This window comes from Pinus tabuliformis, chromosome 1_2, assembly GCF_031772625.1.
Source record: "Pinus tabuliformis cultivar Carrire ecotype Pingquan chromosome 1_2, CPIR1, whole genome shotgun sequence".
In the NCBI taxonomy this organism is placed as follows: domain Eukaryota; kingdom Viridiplantae; phylum Streptophyta; class Pinopsida; order Pinales; family Pinaceae; genus Pinus; species Pinus tabuliformis.
Window position 1 is genome coordinate 573,514,578 of NC_142298.1, and position 10,002 is coordinate 573,524,579.

Sequence of the window (10,002 nt, forward strand, 5' to 3'; positions counted from 1 at the left end):
AGTCCGCAAGGCCCAGGAGGAGGCAGCAAAGTTTCAGATGGAGCTAAACCTGCAGATCATTGAGTTGTGGCTAAAGGCGCAACCCTCTACACCCCCGGAAGTCAAAGAGTAGTGCCACCATGCAATTCAATCAGGGTTGGAAGCGATAGAGCGTGTTGTACAAGATTGCACGGGCTTGTTGGATCAGTAACTCTTCACGCTAACCTCACTGCAGGAAGATCCAACTATATAGCGTCTAGAGACAGAAGCACGATAGTTGCAGCAGGCATATGACAATGTCTGGGGGATCACGCAAATGGTTGCCCTTACTCAATAACTAGCCAAGATGAAGGAGGCCTAGGCTCTAAAGGAACAGGTGGACACTGTGCATCAGAAAGAAGTAGTGCTTAAAGCGCACATCTAGCCTTAGCTCGAGGAAGCATTCACGGTCACCACCAACATCAAGGGAAAGCTGGCATAGATGCAGGGCCTATATGTGCTAAGGCAAGGAGGTGGCCCTAACAACGACGCATCAGAGATACGCGCACAACTGGTACAGCGGACAATGGAAGAATGTGCTGCAGACATAGGTGAAGCACAAAAGCTGCTGGATGGACTCTGCGCGAAGATCACCACACCAACCGAGTGAATCGGGACGAGTCACAATGATTGTGTTGGGGGTTTGTTGGGAAGCGGATCCCCCCATAGCATTTTTTTGGGGCTTAAAGCCCTAGTTTTGGTCAATGTAATGTAAAGACCCTGTGAAATGCGGGCACGGAGTGCGAGAGTCTAGGGTTGTCCGCCCTAAGATAATGTAATTTAATGTAAAGTGTGTCAGCCTACCCATGGTCTGCGGACCATGGGATTGTATAAATAGAGTAAGGCTCTAAGTGTAAAAGAGGTCTTAGTTTTTACAAGTAATAAAGAGATGCAAGGGCATGATTAGAAGCTAGAAGTAGATCTGAAGGTATTGGGTCGTAGTGATAGGTAGAGGCTCCGCAGCTGAGTGTGGAGAGGCCTAGTAGAGTCTGCAGTTGTGTGCGTAGAACCCTGCAGCTGAGTGCGTAAGGCGAAGTTGGGATTGTACTTGGACAAAGAATTAATAAAAGATAATTTGATTCTGAAATATTTGTGTGTCTACGTTCTATTATATTTATGCATCTCTTTATAGTTTTATGATTGCGCACACTTGTTATGAATGTTGAATGATTAATGAGAATATTGGGCCCACATAATTAAGTTAAGATCTATAATAATAACATAATAAGGATAAAGGATCTAGATAACGCCTTTTCGTGCTCATTACAGAGCCACGCGGGAGCAGTTGCACAAGTTGTGAAGGACAAAAGGCTGCGCGGAGCAGTGGAAGTGCGCAGGTTCGGTTCACGAACTTCCTAGATTTCATCAAGACATCCCTAGGGGGAAGAACACTATTTCTAGCACCCTCCTGCACTACCTCAGGTGAGACCTCAATACGCGCACCGCAGACTGTTACCGAAAGGGCCGGTAGTTTCAGGATTTGTTTGGCTAAATCACTTCTGAACCTGGGTCAAGTCCCAACAAGCCAACAACCTTTTCTCTTATTTTCCTTTATTTTGATAAATAAATACGAATTATTTCCCCTTTTGTTGGAATTATGATGCTGTGTGTTGTCCTTGATGGAAACTCACTTATAATAGAATTCACAGGTCAGTTCAGAGGTGACATAATGAATACAACAAAATACTAGAATGCATACAGATGTGACAGAATGCATGACAATTCAGAGGAACCAATTCAGAGGAATGATAAAGTTGGAAGTTTAGGAAATATATGTGGGTTCTCTTAAGCCAATTCGCGTATGCAAACAAGTTCAATGAAGAAAAGTAGCATATGGTATTTGTACCATGGTATCTAAATACCAGGGGCCCTTACCATGGTATTGGCCCATAGTAATGAGCACAACAACAAATATCGATCCCATCAAAGATTACCACCGACACTAATGTTGTTTTGACCCGTGATATTGGATGAGGGCTAAAATATATAAATAAGTGAAGATCAAAGGGCTAAGTGTGCAAATGAAAAAGTTTTTTATGAATACTTCAATCTGAAGTATATTTTCATTGTAAGGCCCATAATTGTCACATTGATCTGAAATAATTATGCACTGATGAATACAATGATGGATCAGGATCATGAGACCTAAAATGACTGTTCATTTTATGATATGTTCAAGGATTGAATGGATCTATGTACTGATGCATGTTTTTATCTTTGATTATTATGATCTGGGTCTTTCTGAATTTCTGAAGAGCTACGCAATTTTAGGTCAAAATTTGTTGATGTATATGCTCGTTGGTTTCAGGAAAAGCATGTATACATGCAGGTTCACTTCTGCAAAGTTGCATATATAAAGTGAGAATTTTTTGTTCATAAATGACTGATAAACCTGATCAATGTTACTATTTCTCTGTTGTATGTCAATGATGTCCTCATGTTGATCTGGGTTGAGTGATAATGTCTAAATTAGATATGATTGAATGATGAAGTTGAATTTTGGTATTAATTGATTGATGAATGTTAAGATTAGTTTCTGATTTTGATTAAAGATCAAAGATAGTTCTGTGATTGGTTTAGAGTGTTGCACTAGATATGAGTGTGATTCAGTGTTCTTTTCAGAAATTGTAGTGGTCAAATTTTCAGTTTTCAGTAAATTAAGATCTATACGCGAGTTTCTCTCTAGAAAAGTGTGTATGCACGCGAGTTTCCTTAAGTGAAGTAGTGTATACATTTTGGCAAATGAATGATCAGGGTTACAGTTGGTTCTTTGTGTTGATGCATCATTCTAAGTTCAGTTTTGTGTACTAGTTACAGTGATCTGGCTATTCCAGTTGATTGGTTAAGTTTTTATTATGTATTATTTGTTTGGGTTTAAGTGATTGATTGATTATGTGTGTCAGAGACTGATGATTGGTTGAAAGTGATGATTGAGCATAAGTTTTGATATTGGATTCATTCTAAAAATTTGATGAAACATGATCCATGGATGTTGCTGGGGGTTGGAGCCTTCAGTGAGGAAGTCGAAGCTTCTTGCCAGTAGTAGTTGGTGATGAGATCAGGGGGTTGGAGTTCCCTTCCAGTGAGAGCCGAAGAACGAGTGAAGGTTGTAGCCTTCAGCGGGTGGGTGCCTGTGTAGTGGTATGATTCTGCACTAGTACAAGAATGTAAGCAGTTTTTGATATTAAAAAGTTTTGAAAACTAAAACAACAACAGTGGTGGTTTACTCCCACATTGGGTTTCCACCTTAAATCATGGTTTTCATGTGTATTTACTTTTGTGTGAAACTTTATTCTATTCTTACTGCACCTGTTTATTTCTTATTAAATGCCTGATAAATCTCTTACATTCTGATTCAGAGTTTAATAAATAAACAATTAGATGTTTTACAAAGTTTACTGGGAATACACTAGTTTCTTTTACAACAGTCGCGTACATATACTAGTTGGGTTCAATCAAGTCGCGTATACATTTCAGAAAATAAAAATTATTATTGTGGGTTTTTAAAATACTGATTCACTCCCCCCTCTCAGTATTTTTCCCAACAATTGGTATTAGAGCATGTCCTTCAAAAGAAGCTTGATCGCTTGAAGGAAGATCTCGCAAGATGAGCAGTCAAGACGGATCAACATCTATCATACCACCACTTTTCAACGGAAATAATTTTATATATTGGAAGGAAAGAACCAGCCAGATCCTATCTTTAGTCTCTTGGAGCAGATGCTTGGGCAATTGTGGAAGGAGGTTACCAATATCCAACTGCAGTTCCCACAGATGCAACAAAAAAGAAGACATATGAAACCAATGCGAAAGTTGTCAATGCTTTATTGGGAAGTATGACAGAATCAAAACTTGTCAAATTTATGCAACTAAACACAGAAAAATAAATATGGGATAGAATCATTCAAAGCTATGAAGGTGATACCAAGGTAAAAGGTGCTAAACTAAAACTCTCAGAATTCAATATGAAACTCTCAGAATGAATAATGATGAAAGTATTGCTAGTTTCTTTCTACGTATAGATGAGATTGTAAATCACATGAAAAATTTGGGTGAAAAAATAAAGGACACTACTTTAGTAGAGAAAATATTAAGATCTCTAACTCCTAAATTTGAGTCAAAAGTGTTTGTCATTCAAGAGAAGAAGGATCTACAAACTCTTACTGTTGTTCAACTTCATGGGATCCTGACTGCTTTTGAAATGAGGAAAGGAGGTCCCTCATAAGTTAGAGAAGCTACATTTAAAGCATCTAAAAAGGAAAAGAAAAGGAGGAATGCAAGGAATCAGGATACATATGAGAAGAAGATGAGGTGACCTTTGTAAAGAAACTTCAACTGGGCACTGGAAGGTTTAGTGGTGAGCTTGCCTTCAAATGTTTTTCTTGTGGTAGAGTTGGTCATTATGCTGCTAAATGTCATCTTAAAGACAACCATGACAAAGGGAAGGGTTATGCAAAAAGTAATAGGAGACGGTTTGATAGTAGAAGAATTTATTATACTCATGAATATTGTGTTGGCTTGTCAAATGGTGAATAAGGTGAATCTGATCAAGATCTTAAGTTACTCATGGCTTTTGAGAAAAATACTAATGAGTCTAATGATAAATTTGTGGATGCATTAGAAGAAAAGGATTTCTTTGAAGAAATTACTCAACTCAAAATTTTCTTGGAAGAAAACAAAGTAGCCATAGATAAATTATACAAAGTAGCCTAAAATAGACTTTAGAATAAGAGTTTTGAGTATATACATTGTTGGGTTCATTTCATGGATGTTGTATTTGCTTTTCTGGTTAGTTGCATAGACGAATATATGGATTATTTTACTCTCTTTTTTCTGAATCATTTGGTTCTGATCTAATAAGAAGAAGAATTTGAAAGGGTTTCCCCCATAGTGGGTTTTTCCCTGGTCTCTGACCAAGCCTGGTGTCTCTATGTGTGAATGATTTTCTTCTATTATTCCTTTATGTTTTGCTGCATTGATGATGATGATATTATTCTTTCTACATATTTTCATATGATGTTGAATAATGATGTAAATCTAAATAATGTTATGATGTTATGGGGTGAACCTAATGTGTTAATGAATAAATTTAGTTATCAAAGCAAAGAACAATATAGCCCTATGAAAAATTAACATATTTTCCTTCAATTTCCTCCTCACATGCCAACCTATGAACTTTCACCATCCTTTTCTCCTATTTCCTTTATTTTCATAAATAAATGCCAATTAATTCCTCTTGCCTTTCCAAAGCCTTTTCCATTTCCTTTGCCAATTTTCCCTTAACCATAATAAGCCAAATGAACACCCACTAGGATGTTTTTCCCAACATTCAGCTCGGAATACGTGTCCCATGACCTTGGTTATTATTTTTCCTTTATTAGATTTATTACATGGATCCTTAACCTGGTGCTATTACAAAATTGATATTTGGAATCCTCTAGAAGGTGTTTCAAGGAAATAAGACATGATTTCAATGAATCAGATGAAAATGATAGGTTTTTTTTTTTTATAAACCTAAGAGATATTAGTCATATGATGAGAGTATATTGGATCTTAAATGATTTAATCCTTGCTATATTTCTTATTATTTATATGTGTAACTAGTGAGTGTGTAAAAATATAGAGATGAATGTAGACTAGGCCGAGAGGGCAGTCAGGCCATGAGAGGCCATATTCTATAATGGTTGAGCTTCATCTAATAAAATGTTAAATTTTCTACATCTTCGTTTCTATTATGGCATGTGTGTAAACCCTATTAAATACATGAATTAGAATGTTCTTATGTCATTTGAGGTGAGAGTAGAAGAATTATAAGTCTATGCGCCAAGAATATCCATCATTGGTCACTAAAAGAATCAATGGTGATCCAACTAGGAACTAGATTTTGATTTCATGCCAGAAGGAATCTAGCTCTTCATAATCCAACTCAGCCAAGGTGCATGCAACTAAGGGTTAAAAGAACCCCCAGATGGGTGGATCAAATTTTAGTTAATGCATTCAATATGGGATCCACATATGAGATGTGTAATGGTTATTCAGGCTAAGGAGTATATTTGGTGCTATGAACATAAGTGAGTCGAGGTGTAACCCCTAAATCCTAGATCATAAGGATCCAAGTTATCTGGGTTGGAACCCACACTAAGGTATATGGATTTCTGTCTGGCCTGGAAGGCTATCCAGTGTACAAGCATCTAAGAGTGCGCTGACATATTTGGATTGAGAAGGAGCATAATTCCTAGATATATGGACCCATTCAAGGTGAATAGACTTGGTTATTTTCATGGAGTTAGCATCAGAGTGAAGGAATTTGGGGTTCACCTAAAATCATAGGTGTTTTGCTTAGCATTGGATGAGGAAACTCAGGGTTTCAATCAGATATAATGGTAAACAAGAGTAGATGGTGCATTCTACTATGTCATGGATGTGATCAACCCAATTTCTTGGGCCTATAACCTATAGGTTCTAGAGATCAAATTCCCATAGAAATTTGATTTTTTTAAATCCCCAGAATTAGTCTGCATCATCAAGTCATGGACCTCTAATTTCAGTTGTGCAAATGAAATATTTTGTTCTTCCACTATATGATGAAAACTAAAATAAAATTATAATTACTACAACTAGTGATTTAGCTTTAGAGTGTCAATATCACCTTGATATGGCTTGATATTGACATTGGCTAAAATTTTGAATGGGGACTATGAATGGTTCATGGCACTTGAATTAGGTTAATATTTTCCAGGTTGTTTCTTTAGATCCTTCTCTCTTTCTTTGTAATATTTTGATCTCCCCTCTCATTGCACCTCTACTTTAAAACAACCATCTTTTCTAAATGTCTCGAGATTATTGGTCAAGACTACCATAAGGAGATTCACATTATGTTTTACATATACAACTTGGGATTCCAACTGTGAAAACCTCTCCTCTATAGGATTAGGAGGGATATTAATAGGCTTGTCAGCCATGACTCAGGTTTTATGACTTTTGGCTTATTTGATCTAGATCCCATGAAAATATCCAAAATATACCCAATGAAACCCTACTTTGATACTAGTATGATCCATTAACTACCATGGATATTTTACTTGACATTTCATCACAACACATCTAATAAAATTGTACTTAAAAATATGAAATATACACTATGAGAGCTTATTTCTCTTTATATTCCCAGATCTATAAATTATTATTTATTGTGTATCCAAATTAAATTATAATTATGTAAAAAATAGATAAAAATGAAATAAAAACTCACAAACCACATTTTTCACAAGATATATCCCGAGAAACCCATTCAGGAGAAAAACTAAGTGGGAGGTGAGGTTGCTCTATTATCTTCCTCTGAATAAAAAATGGATGCAAGTACAAAGAAGTAAGGCTTGTTTCTCATGGTCTACTATAGTGCACAATTATTCTCTATGTACTCTCTCCATATCCCTATGTTATTATTCTTGTTTATGGAACAAAATTCACTCAAAAAGAAAGGAACCCCTTTTCCTCCTAGAGGCCTAGTTATAACACAACTTGACAACCTACCAGTGGTTAGGTTGACTCCTTCAACTATTAACTAGAGTTAAAAAATTAACTCTTCTAGAGTCCTCTTCATCATTATCATGTGGCTAGCCCATTTTCCATGAGTAATGGGGTTGGTGTGGCATCCTAGCGAATTATGATAGACAAAATACGAATGTCAACTTCTAAGTGGCACAAATTTTGCATAAACACTTTGAGTGAGGTGATTATTATGGAATTGGAAAGGTATCTATGTGTAGAATATGATAAAGGGGTGAAATGCTAAAATGACAATGTTCTGTCCCCGAAAAAATGATTTTTGATGCCTCAAAATGATGCCAAAAGGTTTTAGACCCCAAGTTTCCAAACCAGGTCTTGTTGGTAAAAATGGTCCTATTAGTTGATTCCTCCACTTTTTCCACTATAAAATCATAGAGATGGAAGATAAACAATATAATAATCGAATCTTAATCAAAGTAAGCTATAACACAATTTATTGTAAACATTGTTCAATAATAGCCTTTAGCACTTAAGTCCAAGAGTTAATAACTACAACATGACTAATGCAATACTAGATCCTCTCTAAATCCTCTCAATAGTACAAGGTTTAAGGAGTCTAGTACCAAAATACAATTATGTTCTCTTCTGTAACTTGGTTAGAACCATTCCTCATAGTCCTCTAAGGTGTCATTTCCCCTTGAGTCATTCTGCAAATTTCATCCCTGATGTCCCTTGCTCTAAAATAATCTCGATACATATTGTTAAAATCTTGCCACATTTGGTCCCAAATGGTGATATTTTTACCTTCAAGGCTCATGGACCACTAGAGAGCCATATCCTTCAAGGTGGAAGGTAAAAGGTTGGGCATTTTCTCATCTGTGGTGTAGTCAAAAGTTTTTCCCACAACAACAAACATAAACATGAAGGTGTCAATATCCTCTGTGACTAGGGAATAGAAGTGTGGAATTATAGATGGGTTAATATTTTTCATTTTTACTTGTCCATTTGTCTCTCTAATAGGGAATAAAAACACTCCAGGTTGTATTTCTTACGCCATAGTAATAGTATGGGTTGAATGATTTTCTTCTTCTGCAAGCTACTAAAAGATCCTTTATTTCTCACTCAAAAAGCCTCAAATGTCCCTTTGGATAGGGAAAGAGGATCACAGTTAGCTGAAAAAGGTTGGATGCTAGTAGAAGTGGGGTTTTTCAATAAAAAAATCCATGTCTTTTCCCTATGTCGGCGAGGCATTTAAGAAAAATTCTTAAAAAAGAGAAGAAAATTTACACCTTTGTATTCTCTAAAAGAATTCTAATGTTTTCTCTATTTTTATTTTTATTGAAGACAAAAAAAAAAAAAAAAAAAGAGTGAATAAATCAATGAAAAAGGAAGTGCATACCTTGACACATCCTCGACAACGACGGTAAAAGGTGATGGCTCTCATTATTGCAACAATGATGTTGCATCTCCAATGGGTCTCAACTTTAATTATCAACTCAAGGTTCGTACAAACTTAAGGGTCGACACTATATGTGCAACAAGAACCATCTTTGTCCTTTTCTAATTCTAATGCAGGTGATAGATGTTGCAATGTAGATTAGATGAAAAAAATCCAATCAAGTTTCTAAGTTGACTATGCTAAAACAAAGTGAAATTGTAGAAATAAATTACATAAATGAAATGGAACATACCTTTTCTAATTGTAGGAAATGGAAAAAAACATTGCTTAAAAGTAACATACATGGAAAGTAAACCTAAAATCTATGCTGCAAAAAGATAAAAACAACACTAAAAAAACATACAGTAAAAGCATCTAAAGGAAACTTCAAGAGATCTTTGTTCTTCTAAACTCCATCCTCAACATCCCAAACATGTTCTAATATGATAAGGAAACTAGATCATGGGTTTATTTCCAAATTTTATGAAGAAACATTGGTGGAATTTTTAGGTCTAAAATCCTCCTAACGAAAATAATAAAATAATATTTAAGAATTTAAAAAAGAAAAGAAAGGAAAATGCTTTTTTTAATTGTACTTTTTACCAATATCCTTATAAGTTTACTCAAATGTCAAGTGTAGACACCCTTTGTATGCATAATTCAATTCCACATCCGACAATTACCCACTATGCATATTTTTTAGTAGATCCACATCGAAAAAAATAGAAAATACATGAAAAAAATGTGTTGAACAAATATTTTTCATGTATTTTCATTTTTTTTCGGTGTGGGTCTGCTCAAAAGCATGTATAGTGGGTCTCGTTGGATGTGGCATTGAATTATGCATCTGATGGGTGTCTACACTCGACATTTGAGTAAGCCTATAATGAGATAAGTCAAAAATGAAATTAAAAAAAAAATACTTTTGTTCTTTTCCCTCCAAACTATTCCCCCCTAGGTGTTAGGCAGACAAATCCCTCTTCGGGAAAAGAGCGATCTCCCTAGACCTTAGAGAAATCTAGTAACAAAGAAGAAAT